This window comes from Heloderma suspectum, chromosome 5 (assembly GCF_057233095.1).
Source record: "Heloderma suspectum isolate Gila_16-S chromosome 5, 16-S_ref, whole genome shotgun sequence".
NCBI classification, from domain to species: Eukaryota; Metazoa; Chordata; class Lepidosauria; order Squamata; family Helodermatidae; genus Heloderma; species Heloderma suspectum.
The window spans coordinates 109,541,300-109,556,061 of NC_139462.1; positions in this window are offsets into that span (position 1 = coordinate 109,541,300).

Below are 14,762 nucleotides of genomic sequence, written 5' to 3' on the forward strand. Positions count from 1 at the left end.
CGCCCAGCCAAAATTCAGGCCGGGGGGGGAGGCTTCCCGCCTCGCCCAGCCGAAATTCAGGCCGGGGAGGAGGCTTCCCGCCTCGCCCGGCCGCGAACACGAAAGTTAAAAAAAAAAAAAAAAGTCACCTGATAGGCTACGTGACAATTCACGTAGCCTATCACGGCTAGATTTGCAAAGTCAGCCGTGATAGGCTACGTGAATCGTCACGTAGCCTATCACGGGTGACTTTAAAAAAAAAAAAAAAGTGTGTACGGATAATGGCGGCCCCCATAGGGAGCCGCCATTCCCATTCCTTATTTGGTCACTGTAGTCTACGTAAATGTTTACGTAGACTTCGGCGAAAATAAGGGCAACGCAAATAGCGTTTCTTTCATTGCAATGGCAGGGGCGGCAGCCGGTCGAAAGACCGGCTGCCGCTCCCGCCCCGCTCGAACACCGGACGAACCGCCAGCCAGACCCGCCGCCGGGAGGGACATTCAGGGAAGGTAAGTCCCATCCCGGGGGGGGTGGGGTGCGGGGGGGGTGCGGAGGATTTATCCCCGAAACTTGTTCGGGGGGCCGAACACGTTGGCGCTCGGCCCCCCGAAGTTTCAGGGAGAAATTCTCCGCCATCCCTACTAGTAGGATCCCTCTTCTACTACTCATAATATCATTCCAGGAAGCTTTCCAAATCACAGTTTGTGTCCTCAGGAAACATTTTTCTCTGTCACATGTGTTCAAGCAAACAATTACTCTTTCCAAGAAGAAAGAAAGAAAAAAAAATGGATGTCAACTATTTAAGTTGGTTTTGGCCTTCGAACAAGACTTCCCACATGGTTATCTCTTTAGCAAATACACCAGCTCAATAAACTAAAGGTCTCTCTCTCTCTCTCTCTCTGTCTCTCTCTCAGTCTCTGTGATCTCAACCTTGTCTGTTGATTCCCTGTGACCAGGGACAGACAGCACTGCAACAGATGTTTCATGTGTATTTCAAGCCTCAGAAATGAAATTAAACTGAACTTTTGGAGGGCTACTTAAAGTAGAATGCACATTACTCATTGCAAACTTTGAATTTAAAGTCTAAAAATTCAAAGGAATATTTGAGTTCACACTTTTTGGATGTGAAATTCTAATATAGCTGTCATTCTAAGTTAGACATGTTCTCTTCAACAGGAGAAGGAGATGTGCTCCACCCAATTCCAGAGCTTCCTCCCCTTTACTACATTGAAAGCAGCAATATACTGTGTATTAAGGATGGACGAAAGTCCCTTACCTGGTCCTGCAGCTTGATTCGCGGTGGGAGGGAGGTGCTTCGGTTCTCCCCCCGAAGATCAGGTGGGGGGGAGGCGCCCCGCCCCGCCTGGCTGAAATTCAGGCCAGGGGGGAGGCGCCCCATCCCTCACCACCAAAATTCAGGCTGGGGAGAAGCGCCCTGTCTCCCCGGCCACGAAATAAAAAAGTAAATTAAAAAAAACCACACACACACACACACACACATGATAGGCTACGTAATGATTTACGTAGCCTATCACGGCTAGATTTCCAAAGTCAGCTGTGATAGGCTACGTAAATCGTTACGTAGCCTATCACGGGTGAATTTGAAAAAAAAAAGCGCGTACGCAAATGGCGGCGCCCACGGGCACCGCCATTTGCATTCCTTGTTTGGGCAAGAGTAGTCTACGTAAAGTTTTACGTAGACTACGGCAAAAATAACCTTATTTTTGCCATAGTCTACGTAAATCTTTACGTAGACTACCCCTGCCCAAAAAAGGAATGCAAATGGTGGCGCCCGTGGGCGCCACCATTTGCGTACGTGCTTTTTTTTTTTCAAAGTCACCCGTGATAGGCTACGTAACGATTTACGTAGCCTTTCATGGCTGACTTTGGGAATCTAGTCGTGATAGGCTACGTAAATTGTTACGTAGCCTATCACACGTGTGTGTGTTTAATTTACTTTGTAATGGCGGCGGCAGCAGCCAGTCGGAAGACCGGCCGCTGCCCCCGCCCCCGCCGAAAGGCCGTCGAAAGGCTGCCGGGACCCGCCGCTGAGAGGGACATTCGAAGGAGGTAAGTCCCATCCCGGGGGGTGGCGGGGGGGTGGCGGAGAATTTCACCACCAATTTCGGGGGGCCGAATGCATTGGCATTCGGCCTCCCCGAGATTCGTGATGAAATTCTCCGCCATCCCTACTGTGTATATATATTTGTGTTTGTACAGTTGGGACATGCGAATGATTGTGTATGTTACAGGGGTGTATGAGGATTTTGTTTCAGTTCACAAATCATTCAAACTTGCCCCTTTTGCAATCCCAAATGCAAAAAAAGATCATGTTTCCTTGGGAAACAAAGTTCAGAAATTACCAGTCTTGCAATTGTATTTAGGAAATCATATTTTGAAAAATGCGCACTTTAAAATGTCTATTTAAAGATAAATAAATAAATAAATAAATAAATATATGTTTTCACACTTTAGTCATTGAGGGAGAAGTGTCCACTTTTGAAAAGTGTGCACAGAAATGTGCACTTTTCCCATTCAAGCAAACAAGCAAACAAAGAAAAAGGCTGAAAATTAGAACAGGAGCAAAGCTAGGAATGTATGACAATTTTGTTTCAGTTTGCAAATCACCCCAAAATGCCCTGTTCAGAATCCCAAAGGTGAATGGGATGGGAATGCATTTTCTCTTCAAGTGTTCGCAAACTCCTGAACATGCATTCACATTTGCAAAATGCGTACTTGAAAAATACACAACTTTTTCAAAATGCTCAGATTTTGACAAATGCACAAATTTCACAAAAAGCTGAACTTTCTCAAACTGTGCCAATTTTGAAAAATGCACAGCTTTCTCAAACTGCAGATTTTTTTTTTTTTAAATGCACAACTTTAAATCCCCCACACTTTAATTTGTGGGGGAAATTTGTGCAATTTTGGATATTGGCACAATTTTCCTGTTCTCGCAAAATGAACAGTGATTGCAAATGTGAGGGCAAATTGAGGAAAGACAAGCAGTGAGCTAATGTTCAGAGAATCTTGGTGGGTGAAATGAAGAATTCCTGCTTGGCACACCCCTATTGTGTTAATGCTGGTCTGAATTCTGTTTGTGTGATGAAGTGCATGGGTGTGAGGGTGATGTGGAAGGAATCAGAAACAATTAACTGATGACGATGATGGTAACTGCCATTTTAAGCTCAGAGTTAAGGCTACTTCATGTTGGCTTAAACACTACAAAGGCAGGGGATTGGAAGCTAAGTCCAATGTCTTAACTGACGTGCCCTGTGATGATGTTGTGCAATGTCACAAATTGCTAGGGATGTCAGATAATTCCACCACGGACTGAAATGGGATCGAATTCCCTTCAATCTGTGCAATGGAATCCTCTGCGGAATGGCACCACGAGGTCCTGCGGAGCCAGCAGTCATGCGGCTTTTTTTTGGTCATCTGCATAGAGTCATGAAATTTTCGTAAATAGAAATGTAAGGTAGTTAGGGATGTACGAAAGTGACTTACCTCTTCGCAGATTCTGTTCATGGTGCGGGGGAAGGTGTTCCGTCCCTCCCCCCAGAATCCCCGACGGGGAGGAGGTGATCCAGTCCTCCCACCAGGAATCCTCGATGGCCAGCTGTGCTCCACAGCGGCTCCAAGGAGCAGCCAGCCAGGCCCAGGCCAGGGCCGTATGCAGCCGGATTTCCGGCTGTGGAGGGCTCTGGGTGACAACAACAACAACAACAAAACGCATACACAAATGGCGGCGCCTACGGCCGCCACCATTTGCGTTCCTTATTTTTCGCCATCTTAGTCTATGTCAATATTTACATAGACTAAGACAAAGAAAAGAAAGGGGAATGCAAATACCTTAGAAAATAGCATTCCCCTTATTTTTGCTGTAGTCTACGTAAATGTTTACGTAGACTACACGTGCCAAAATAAGGAACGCAAATGGCGCTGCCCATTGCGTATGTGTGGTTTTTTTTTCCCACACAGCCATGATAGGCTACATAAACATTTACGTAGCCTATCACGGCTGACTGCAGGGACGTTTGCATCCTGGCAGGACAGGAGGACTCGCGGCCGGAGGGACGGGGCGCCTCCCCTCTGGCCAGAATTTCAGGGGGGAGGGATGGGGCGCCTCCCCCCCAGCCAGAATTTCAGGGGTAGGGAAGGAGCGCCTCCCCCCCCACCGCGAATCAAGCTTCGGGTTCAGGTAAGGGACTTTCGTACATCCCTACATAGGTGTGCCTGAGCGATGCACTCTTTGTTTAAAGCAACACTGTGAAAGAAAGAAAGAAAGAAAGAAAGAAAGAAAGAAAGAAAGAAAGAAAGAATCTTTTAAAATGACCATGCTGGTCTGGAGCCCTGCACGAGTATTGTTCCCCCTGGTAGGCTTTCTATTTCCACATCCAGCCTTGTTGGAGACATTGTGAGGCTAAAATTAGGGTTGTCAGAGAATTTCGCCACGAATCTCGGGGAGGCCGAATGCCAGCTCATTCGGCCCCCCGAAATCGTTGGCAAAATGGTCTGCCCCCCCGCCCCCCCAGGACGGGACTTACCTTGGGCGAATCTTCCGACCGGCTGCCGCCACCGCCATTTCCAAGTTTTTTTAAAGAAGTGATAGGCTACGTAAAGATTTACGTAGCCTATCACGGCTAGATTTTTAAAAAACACCATGGTAGGCTATGTAAATGTTTACGTAGCCTATCACGGCTGAGTAAAAACAACAACAACCCGCGTTCCTTATTTTGGCACATCTAGTCTACATAAACATTTACGTAGACTACGGGGAAAATAAGGGGAATGCAAATAGCGTAGCGTCTACGCTATTTGTGTTCCCCTTATTTTCGCCATAGTCTATGTAAATGTTTACGTAGACTAGACATGCCAAAATAAGGAATGCAAATGGCGGCGCCCATGGGAGCCGCCATTTGCGTACGGGCATTTTGTTTTTGTTTTTAACTCAGCCGTGATAGGCTATGTAAACATTTACGTAGCCTATCATGGCTGACTGCAGGGACGCAAACGCCGCCATTTGCCGGGATTCACGGCCGGCCAGGATTCACAGTGGGTGGGACGGGGTGCCTCCCCCCCAGCCAGAATTTCATGGGCGAGGGACGGGGCGCTTCCCCCCCACCACTAATCAAATTTCGTAAAAGGTAAGTGACTTTCGTACATCCCTAGCTAAAATGGAGAGGAGAACCAACTCTGTGCATGTCTACTCAGAAGTAAGTCTTACTGAGTTCAATACAACTTACTCCTACACATGTCAGCACCCCACTTACCCCCAGCTCAGCTTTGTATTTCCACATCCAGCTCATTATCAAACCTCCTGTTAATTATCTCAGAAGACCCTTGGGTGAATGGGGGGGGGGTTCCCAGGGAACAGCTGGATGGAGGGAGATTACACACACACACACACACACACACACACACACACACACAGAATATAGTTCTTCATATGCCCTGGTATGTTTATTCCTCATTTTGTCCATTCCCTGAGCATCTGCTGAGTGTGCTTTGTATTCAAACAAAGAGAAGGTTGCTGATCTGTCCCTTCATGCTGCATTTGTACAAGTGTGACTGCTTCAGAAATAACTTTCCATTATACTGTCTCTTTTTCTTCATGAGTTTCATATAACAGAAGTGTGGTGCAGTGGTTAGAGTCCAGCCCAAAGTCACCCAGTGAGCTAACTAACAGGAGGTTTGATCATGGGTGCTTTGAAGGGTGCTAGATGTGGAAATACAAAGCTGAGCTGGGGGTAAGTGGGGTGCTGACATGTGTAGGAGTAAGTCACATTGAACTCAATAAGACTTACTTCTGAGTAGACATGCACAGAGTTGGTTCTCCTCTCCATTTTAGCCTCACAACATCACCAACAAGGCTGGATGTGGAAATAGAAAGCCTAGCAGGGGAATAATACTCATGCAGGGCTCCAGACTGGCATGGTCATTTTAAAAGGTTTTCTCTTTCTTTCAAACAGCGTTGCTTTAAACAACGAGTACATCACTCAGGCACACCTAGGGCAGCCTTGTTTTGGGAAGCCCCGAGGAGGAGGAAGTGTTTTGGCTGAAAGTAATTACTGTACGTCTCAAGGCAGAGGGAAAAAATACGGAAATATCTATGAAAAATAACCTTTCTTACAGAAATTATGCAGAATTACGGCTGTCGGTACGGATTTATCTTCGTAATTCTTGGAGCGGAAAAAAAAGAGGAGAATTCCGGAGGCTTGTGAACGACGGTACAGACCACTGGCTGCAAACTGCGGAAGTCAAGCGGCACGGAAGGTACACAATTCGTACATCCCTACAAATTGTGGTTGCTTACAACTTACCCTTCAAACACCCAAATGTTTCCTTCATCTTCCAGACCCAAATCCAGATGGAGAGGATGGAGTGCCTGGGACCAGCAGAGATGTCCCAGGTCCTGTATTGCCCTATGAAACATCTGAGCCTTACTATTTTGCTAGAGGATTCCTCCTGTGAGGTGACTCATGCCAGTTTATTTCTTACATCAGTAGCTGGCATCACTGCACATTCATAGGGATGGACGAAAGTCCCTTACCTGATCCCGCAGCTTGCTTCGCGGTGGGGGGAGGCACTCCGTTCCTCCTCCTGAAATTCTGGGCAGGGGGGGAGGTGCCCGATCCCTCCGGCCTAAATTCTGGCCGGGGGGGAGGCGCCCCGTCCCTCCAGCCACGAACCTCGTCTCCTGCCAGGACACAAATGGCGGCGGCCATAGCCGCTGCCATTTGCATTCCTGCAGTCAGCTGTGATAGGCTACGTAAATCTTTACATAGCCTATCACAGCTGACTTTGGGGGGGGGAACGTGTACGCAAATGGCGGCTTTTTTGTTTTACTTACTTCTGATTAACATTTACGTAGACTACGGTGAAAATAAGGGCAACGCAAATAGCACTTTTTTTGTTTTTTTTCCAAAGTCAGCCGTGATAGGCTACGTAAGGATTTACGTAGCCTATCATGGTGTTTTTTGAAAATCTAGCCATGATAGGCTACGTAAATCTTTATGTAGCCTATTACATTTGTTGTTGGGTTATTTCTTCACTTCGGAAATGGCGGTGGCGGCAGCCGGTTGGAAGACCGGCCGCTGCTGCCAAACCGCAGCCGAACCGCCGCCGGGAGCCGCCAGCGCCAGGGACATTCGACAAAGGTAAGTCCCATTCCGGGGGGGGTGGACCATTTCTCCACCAATTTCGGGGGGCTGAATGCATTGCCATTCAGCCTCTCAGAGATTCGTGGAGAAATTCTCTGACATCCCTACACATTCATGCTGGTGAAATACCTGTTTCACTTGTGCAACAACAGTAAAAGGGGCAGGAAAGATACATGGCTCAAACCTAACTAGAATTCACACTTGATCTAGCAGGTGAATCCCATTTATTGAGAATGGGATTTGGGGGAGGGGAAATGAATGTGCACAGTCTGCACATGCTCAAAGGCACTCCTCCCTCTTTAACATCGCTTCACTTTACATTCCATAAAATGTAGCCTGGCATTAATGGGGCAGGAGAGGAGAAATCTGTAAATGAGCAAAGTTTTAAGATCACTAGGATTCTCCAAACATTGCCTCGCTTCTCATCTCATGCCTGATTTTTGTTTGCATTTGCAATTGCTGCTCAATCCACATGAATAGGAAAATTGTGCAAATTGAATATGAAATCTGCATAAATTTCCCTAAAAGAGCAGGGCTGATTCAGTCTACAAGGAAATTTGTGCAAATTAGGAAATTTGCACAAAATCAAACTTGGGAAGTTGCACAAATCAAAGGTGAGCATATGTCCAGCAATTTGCAAACATTTTCGGTGGACGTGTGCTCATATTTGCGTTCAGGGCTTCAAACATGGTATGCTTGCATGATTTGTGAACAAAATCAAAATTTTCATAATCCCTATAGGAGAACCATTGTGTGTCATGGGGTTGGGGGTGGGTTGGGATTGCCGCCAGCACCACCATCTGTTTGGCAGTTGCAGTGGCAATGGAGATCTTTCTGATGGCTGCTACATCAAGACTTGGTCATTTCCAGGGGAATTATGAGGGGAGGATAGGGATGGCGGAGAAATCTTGCCATGGACTCCAATGAGGCTGGATTCTTTAGAATCCAGTCCCCTGGTGTCCGTGGCGGAATGGACTACTCCCCCCCACCACCACCCCCAAAATTCTCCCCGGACGGACCCTACCTGCTGCCGGCCAGTCCGGGTCCGTCTGCTTCCATCCGTCCACTGCCCCAGACTGCGGATGCAAATGGCATCTGGCATAGCCAACGCCATTTGTGTCCCTGCTCTTTTCAGTGATAGGCTACATAAATATTTACATAGCCTATCACGGCACAGAGCAGGGACGCAAAACCTAAATATAATGTCAGCCAATGTGCTTTCTGATCTCAATATCGTGTATGGCTGCCAGACATCTCAAATGTGATTCTACCAAAATATGAGAGTGATATCAACAGGATCATTGATTTCATTACATTGGTTTATATAATTTCTATACTGCCCAATATACTGGGCAGTTCACAAAGATCAAAACTGAAAAGACAACATAAGAAACCACAGCATAAAACCTTTCATGTTGCACTCGCAGGTGTCCTGCAAATGGTCTTAAGACTTCAGGTCCTCAACTATCACATCATCAGATAGAAGACTAAAAAGAAAAGGTATCTTTAACGATACTAGAATTATTTGACTTAGTGGGACACACTGTTAAATAAGAAGGGCATTGTTTAGGGTCCAGCTGCATTATTGAGTTTGTTTCAGTCATAATTAGCCCGCTTACTCATTTCAATGAAGATGGATGATTAGTCAAGTGGGCCAAGGGGACATAAATCTCCCTCTCTCAAGTGGCAGGATTTCCAGCAGTGGAAGGTTAAAATTAATTAATTGTTTCTGGGGTGGGGAGGCTGTACTTCAAACAAAAAAACAAATAGAAAAAAACACCTTGTGTAGCATGGTAAAGTGGCTCTTTCTATTCCCACTTCCTTCTCCAAGATTGGTGGGTGGAAATAACATACTAGATACCCATTAGGTACCTGCTAGATTGCTCTAATGAGTGACAGATGATCCACATAGTGCATCAGGACTATGGAAATTTAGACCGGGCTAACCCTACCATTAGGCAAAGTGAGGTGGTTGCCATAGGTGGCAGATGCGGAGAGAGCCTTCCATATTGCTACCCATTTAATCCAATTGACATAGACATGTTAAAATAGGAAGTGTGAAGTATTTAGAGCAGATTTCAATGCATAATTAAACCAAGGAGATCAGCATAATCATGAGGCATCAGTGCCCGATGTCAAATGCCAGCCTCACCTCTCCTAAAAGGAACATGTATTAAAAATCCCAACAACTGTGCTGCAAGGAAGATCGTGCCTCTGGGCAGTGTCCGGAAATAATACCAAATTGCTATTCTAATCCACAATGGAACATTTTAATAAGTGTGATAAATGACTCACAAAGGCTTCTTGGTTTCACTGTCAGTGAAATTAGAATAATGCAGAGGCTTGGCTGGGGTGATAGATGGGGAGACCATTTGTGGTAAACAGTTTGCAACATCAGGGCAAGACTGGCTTATTGAGCTCTCTGAAGCAAAATTCCTGACTATTTGTCACCTTGGAGCCTGCAGACATCAATGTTCATAAAACAAGAGCTGCACATCCTTTATCCACTAATATATCTTCCACCCCCACCTGCCCCAAGCTCATGGATTGTTCAGAAAAGTATAAGACAGGGAAACATGTTATAATAGATTTGAGAGCATTTTAACATTAGAACGGAGAAGGTGGAGGGAAGTTGGAGATATCCTCAACAGCGTCAAATGAATTCGAGTTTCAATGTATGTGATTCTGCAGCGGACTGGCTTTTTCCGAGTCATGCAGATCCCACAGAGCTGCGCACATGTTTTGATTTGGGGGGGGATTTGCACAAATGTGCTTTTGCAAACAGGAACAAAATACTTGTACAAAAATCCGATTCTGTCAATGATCAGATGACAGAAAGTCATCTGATAATCTGCAAAGCACAGATGGAACAGATTTAACAAAATCTGTACATCGGAGGGTGGGGAGGGGTTGCTTTAAGTTCAGAGAACCAAAATGTTGCTGGCCAGACACCTAATGTATTTATCTCATATTTACAATTAGTGCAGATCCAAACAGACAAACCAGATCTATGATATGCACCCTTCTACCTAAATAAGCTTGTGACCCTGCAGACAACTGTATATGTTTATACAGGGCCTTCTCTGCTGTGGCACCCCAGTTGTGGAATGCTCTCCCTTTGGAGGCTCGATTGGCATGGACATTGGCCTCCTTTTGGCACCAAGTAAAAACATGGCTTTTTACTAAAGCCTTTGAGAGCTAAATGCATTACCTAAAGTAGCACATTGTTTTAACTGTTTTATTGTTTTAGATTTTAACTGGTATTAGGTTGTTTAATAGTTTAATATGTTCAAGGTGTTTAAATTATTTATTGTTTTATACTGTTTAAATTGATGTTATCTGTATGCGACCCTGACATCTTAATGATATAGGGTGCGATAGAAATATTTTAAATAAATAAATGAAATAAATATGTTTAGTCCCACTGAAATCAGTTGTAGAATTGGCTATCGGACTGCACCCACATTAGATTACTTCACAATAAAGATCCAGGACAGATTGGTCTTGTGAATGGTTCAAGAGTACAGTTGCTATCAAACATTTGTCCAAACCAAAAGAATTTTGACATTTGTCTTCTGGCAAAATATCTGTGGACTGTCGAAGGAAGCCTAGGGTATTCAGTAGTGGAACTTCCACACATCACTATTCACCTAAAGCAAATTCAGCAGGGTCTTCCTCGGGTGAAACATTACAGGCATTTCACGGGAAACAAAAAAGAGGTTCCGTATGACTAGTGAAACTTTGGGGTGGGGGGGAGAGGGCATTGAAGATCCTTGTTCAACACAGACATGAGTTCAGCAGACTTGCCTGCCTGCCAAGCCACTGATTTCTATGGATGTTTGAGCATTCACCAACTCACATGGACTTGGATTTAGGGATGGGTGAACTCATCAGGGTGCAGATTTCACACAGGTCACTGGGCCCCCACCAGCCACCTGTGCCATGTGCTAAGTTTCGTGGTCCAAGAATGCTGGTGTGTGGTGCACAGCCATCCACTTCCTCACCAAGCTGCCATTTTGCAGAAAAATGGCGACTTGTCCTTGTTCGCTAATATCATCTGGACAAATGGCAGCTGTGAAAGGGCCATTTACACGAGTTGACAGGCATAAATGGTCAATGTATGCCTGTAATCTTGCATAAATGGCCCCTTTGCAGCCGCCATTTGTGCAGATGGATGTTTATGTACAAGGAAAAGCTGCTATTTTTCTGCAAAATGGCAGCTTGGTGGGGAAGCGAGCAGCCTCATGCTTACCCAGCTCCATGTGTGCCAAGACGGGCAAGTGGGGGGATTTGCGTACTGGCATCTGGGGGCCCGAGCCAGCAATTTCTCACTAAGGTTAAGCCCCAGCTGGACGCCTGTGACATCCTTACTTGGATGAACTGCATCTGGTGGATTGGACACAGAAAATTGTGTTTCACACATGTCAAGAGTGCACAGTTGCTTCAGCACACTAAGGGTTCCATTGTGCCTGCACTGTTTAGCACATTGATCCATTCCTATTATGTTGAATGCCCCTCTCGCAACATCGGAGAAAGAGTGAAGCTTCTTGGGGACAGCTGTTCCTGGTGTCAGAACATTCCATGCGATGGGGCAAAGCAATTCATACATTCCTAGTAGCAGTGATGATTTCCTGCCAAGATGAATCAGCTTGCAGCAGGTGCATATGCATTGGGTCCCAATTGCCTTGATTTGGTCAGATCCACAGTTAGTTTTCCAGGACACCATTTCTTTCTCATCATCTGTTTTCCAATGCAAACTAACTGGATATAGATTCACACCAATTATGCTGTTCATATGTTCACTCTTGACTTAGCAAATTCAGCCAGATGACTACTAAAGAAGGCAAGACAAACTTCTTTAAAAAAATTCAAGAAATATTAAACTATTTCATGTCATGTGATAGTTGGGTGGAAGCTCCTTTTTTGAAAAGTGGTTTGGAGAAACAGTGAATTCTTTCAATTGTTTCAGTGATGGAGGGAGCAATCCTATGGCCGCTAGACAGTGGCTAGACAGCCATAGGATATCTGTTTTTTTGGGGAACCCACCTCCCCCCATTTCTGCTCTGCCACAGAGGCAGTGTGGAACAGCCCTGTCCTCCGCGCTCGCAAGAGGAGCATGGTGCAACACAAAAGGGGCTTGTCTGGGGGTGTTCCGGGGCAGGGAGGGTGGAAATGCCTGTACAACACATTCAATGTGTCATAAAGCAGCCTCCTCCCCTGCTCAGCCCTCCTGCGGCTAGACAGCCACGATCAGCTGTCTAGCCAAAAATGGAGGGCAGGAGAAGCGCGGTGGGAATGATCCCCTCTGTGGTTCTCCTGCCCTGCATTGGATAGGCGGTCGCCCCCGAGTTCGGAGGCGGCCACCTATCTGGATAGGATTGCACCCTAAGTTACAATTTTGGAGGTATAATCATGCGTCTTTTCAAAGAGTGTATTACATTTAGGGATCGACGAAAGGGACTTACCTTGTCCCGCAGCTTGCTTGGCATTGGGGGGTGGCGCTTCAGTTCTCCCCCCGAAGTTCAGGCGAGGGGGCGGAGGCGCCCCGCCTCGCCCAGCTGAAATTCAGCCTGGGGGGGAGGCGCCCCATCCCTCGCCGGCGAAATTCAGGCCAGGTAGGAGCACCCCGTCTCCCAAGCCACGAAAAAAAAGTAAACAAAAAACAAAAAACACACACCCGTGATAGGCTATGTAACGATTTACGTAGCCTATCATGGCTAGATTTCCAAAGTCAGCCGTGATAGGCTATGTAAATCATCACGTAGCCTATCCAGGGATGGCGGAGAATTTCTCCCCGAAACTTCGGGGGGCCGAGCGCCAACGTGTTCGGCCCCCCGAACAAGTTTCGGGGAGAAATCCTCCGCACCCCCCCCCGCACCCCGCACCCCCCCGGGACGGGACTTACCTTCACCGAATGTCCCTCCCGGCGGCGGGTCCGGCTGGCGGTTTGTCGGGTGTTGGAGCGGGGCGGGAGCGGCAGCCGGTCTTTCGACCGGCTGCCGCCGCCGCCATTGCAATCAAAGAAAAAAAAAAAAAAGTCCCCTGATAGGCTACGTGACGATTCACGTAGCCTATCACGGCTAGATCTGCAAAGTCAGCCGTGATAGGCTACGTGAATCGTCACATAGCCTATCACGGGTGACTTAAAAAAAAAAAAGCGCGTATGGATAATGGCGGCCCCCATAGGGAGCCGCCATTCCCGTTCCTTATTTGGTCGCTGTAGTCTACGTAAATGTTTACGTAGACTACGGCGAAAATAAGGGCAACGCTATTTGCATTGCCCTTATTTTCGCCGTAGTCTACGTAAACATTTATGTAGATTACAGCAACTAAATAAGGAACGCGAATGGCGGCTCCCTATGGGGGCCGCCATTCGCGTATGCGCTTTTTTTTTTTTTTTTAAGTCACCCGTGATAGGCTACGTGACGATTCACGTAGCCTATAACGGCTGACTTTGCAGATCTAGCCGTGATAGGCTACGTGAATCGTCACGTAGCCTATCAGGGGGCGGTTTTTTGTTTTTTGTTTTACTTTCGCGTTCGCGGCCGGGCGAGGCGGCAAGCCTCCTCCCCGGCCTGAATTTTGGCCGGGCGAGGCGGGAAGCCTCTCCCCCGGCCTGAATTTCAGCCGGGCGAGGCGGGAAGCCTCCCCCCCGGCCTGAACTTCGCGGGGGGAGCAGCGAAGCGCTCCCCCCCACCGCGAACAAGCTGCGAGAAAAAGTAAGTGACTTTCGTCCACCCCTAAGCCTATCACGGTTGACTTTGAAAAAAAAAAAAAAGCGCGTACGCAAATGTCGGCTCCCATGGGGACTGCCATTTGTGTTCCTTATTTTGGCACGTCTAGTCTACGTAAAGATTTACGTAGACTACGGCGAAAATAAGGGCAACGCAAATAGCATTCCCTTATTTTCGCCGTAGTCTACGTAAATCTTTACGTAGACTAGACGTGCCATAATAAGGAACGCAAATGGCGGCGCCCCATAGGGGCCGCCATTTGCGTATGCGCTTTTTTTTTTTCAAAGTCACCCGTGATAGACTACGTGACGATTTACGTAGCCTATCATGGCTGACTTTGGAAATCTAGCCATGATAGGCTACGTAAATCATTATGTAGCCTATCACGGGTGTGTGGGGTTTTTTTTTACTTTACTTTTTTTTTTTGCAATGGCGGTGGCGGCAGCCAGTCGGGTGACCGGCCGCTGCCCCCGCCCCCAACGAAATGCCACCGAAACACTGCCGAGACCCGCCGCCGAGAGGGACATTCGCCGAAGGTAAGTCCCATCCCGGGGGGGGGGGTGCGGGCCCGGCAGAGAATTTCCCCAACACTTTCAGGGGGCCGAATGCATCGGCACTCAACCTCCCGAAGATTCGTGGAGAAATTCTCCGCCAACCCTAATTACACTTCATAAGGGTGGCTGAAGTTGAGCTGATGCTATTTTTTACTTTTCTTTGAACGTTGAATGAAGAGAACATTGTATATAGGTTTCCATAGACTTCATCTGAAAGACAACAGTTAATTCTATCCACCCTTTGTTTTTCTTTTTTTAAAACAATACACACAGCCATCTTGCACATACACATTTCTTAGAATTATTCCATCTGAGTGTTCTTAAAAGTGTCA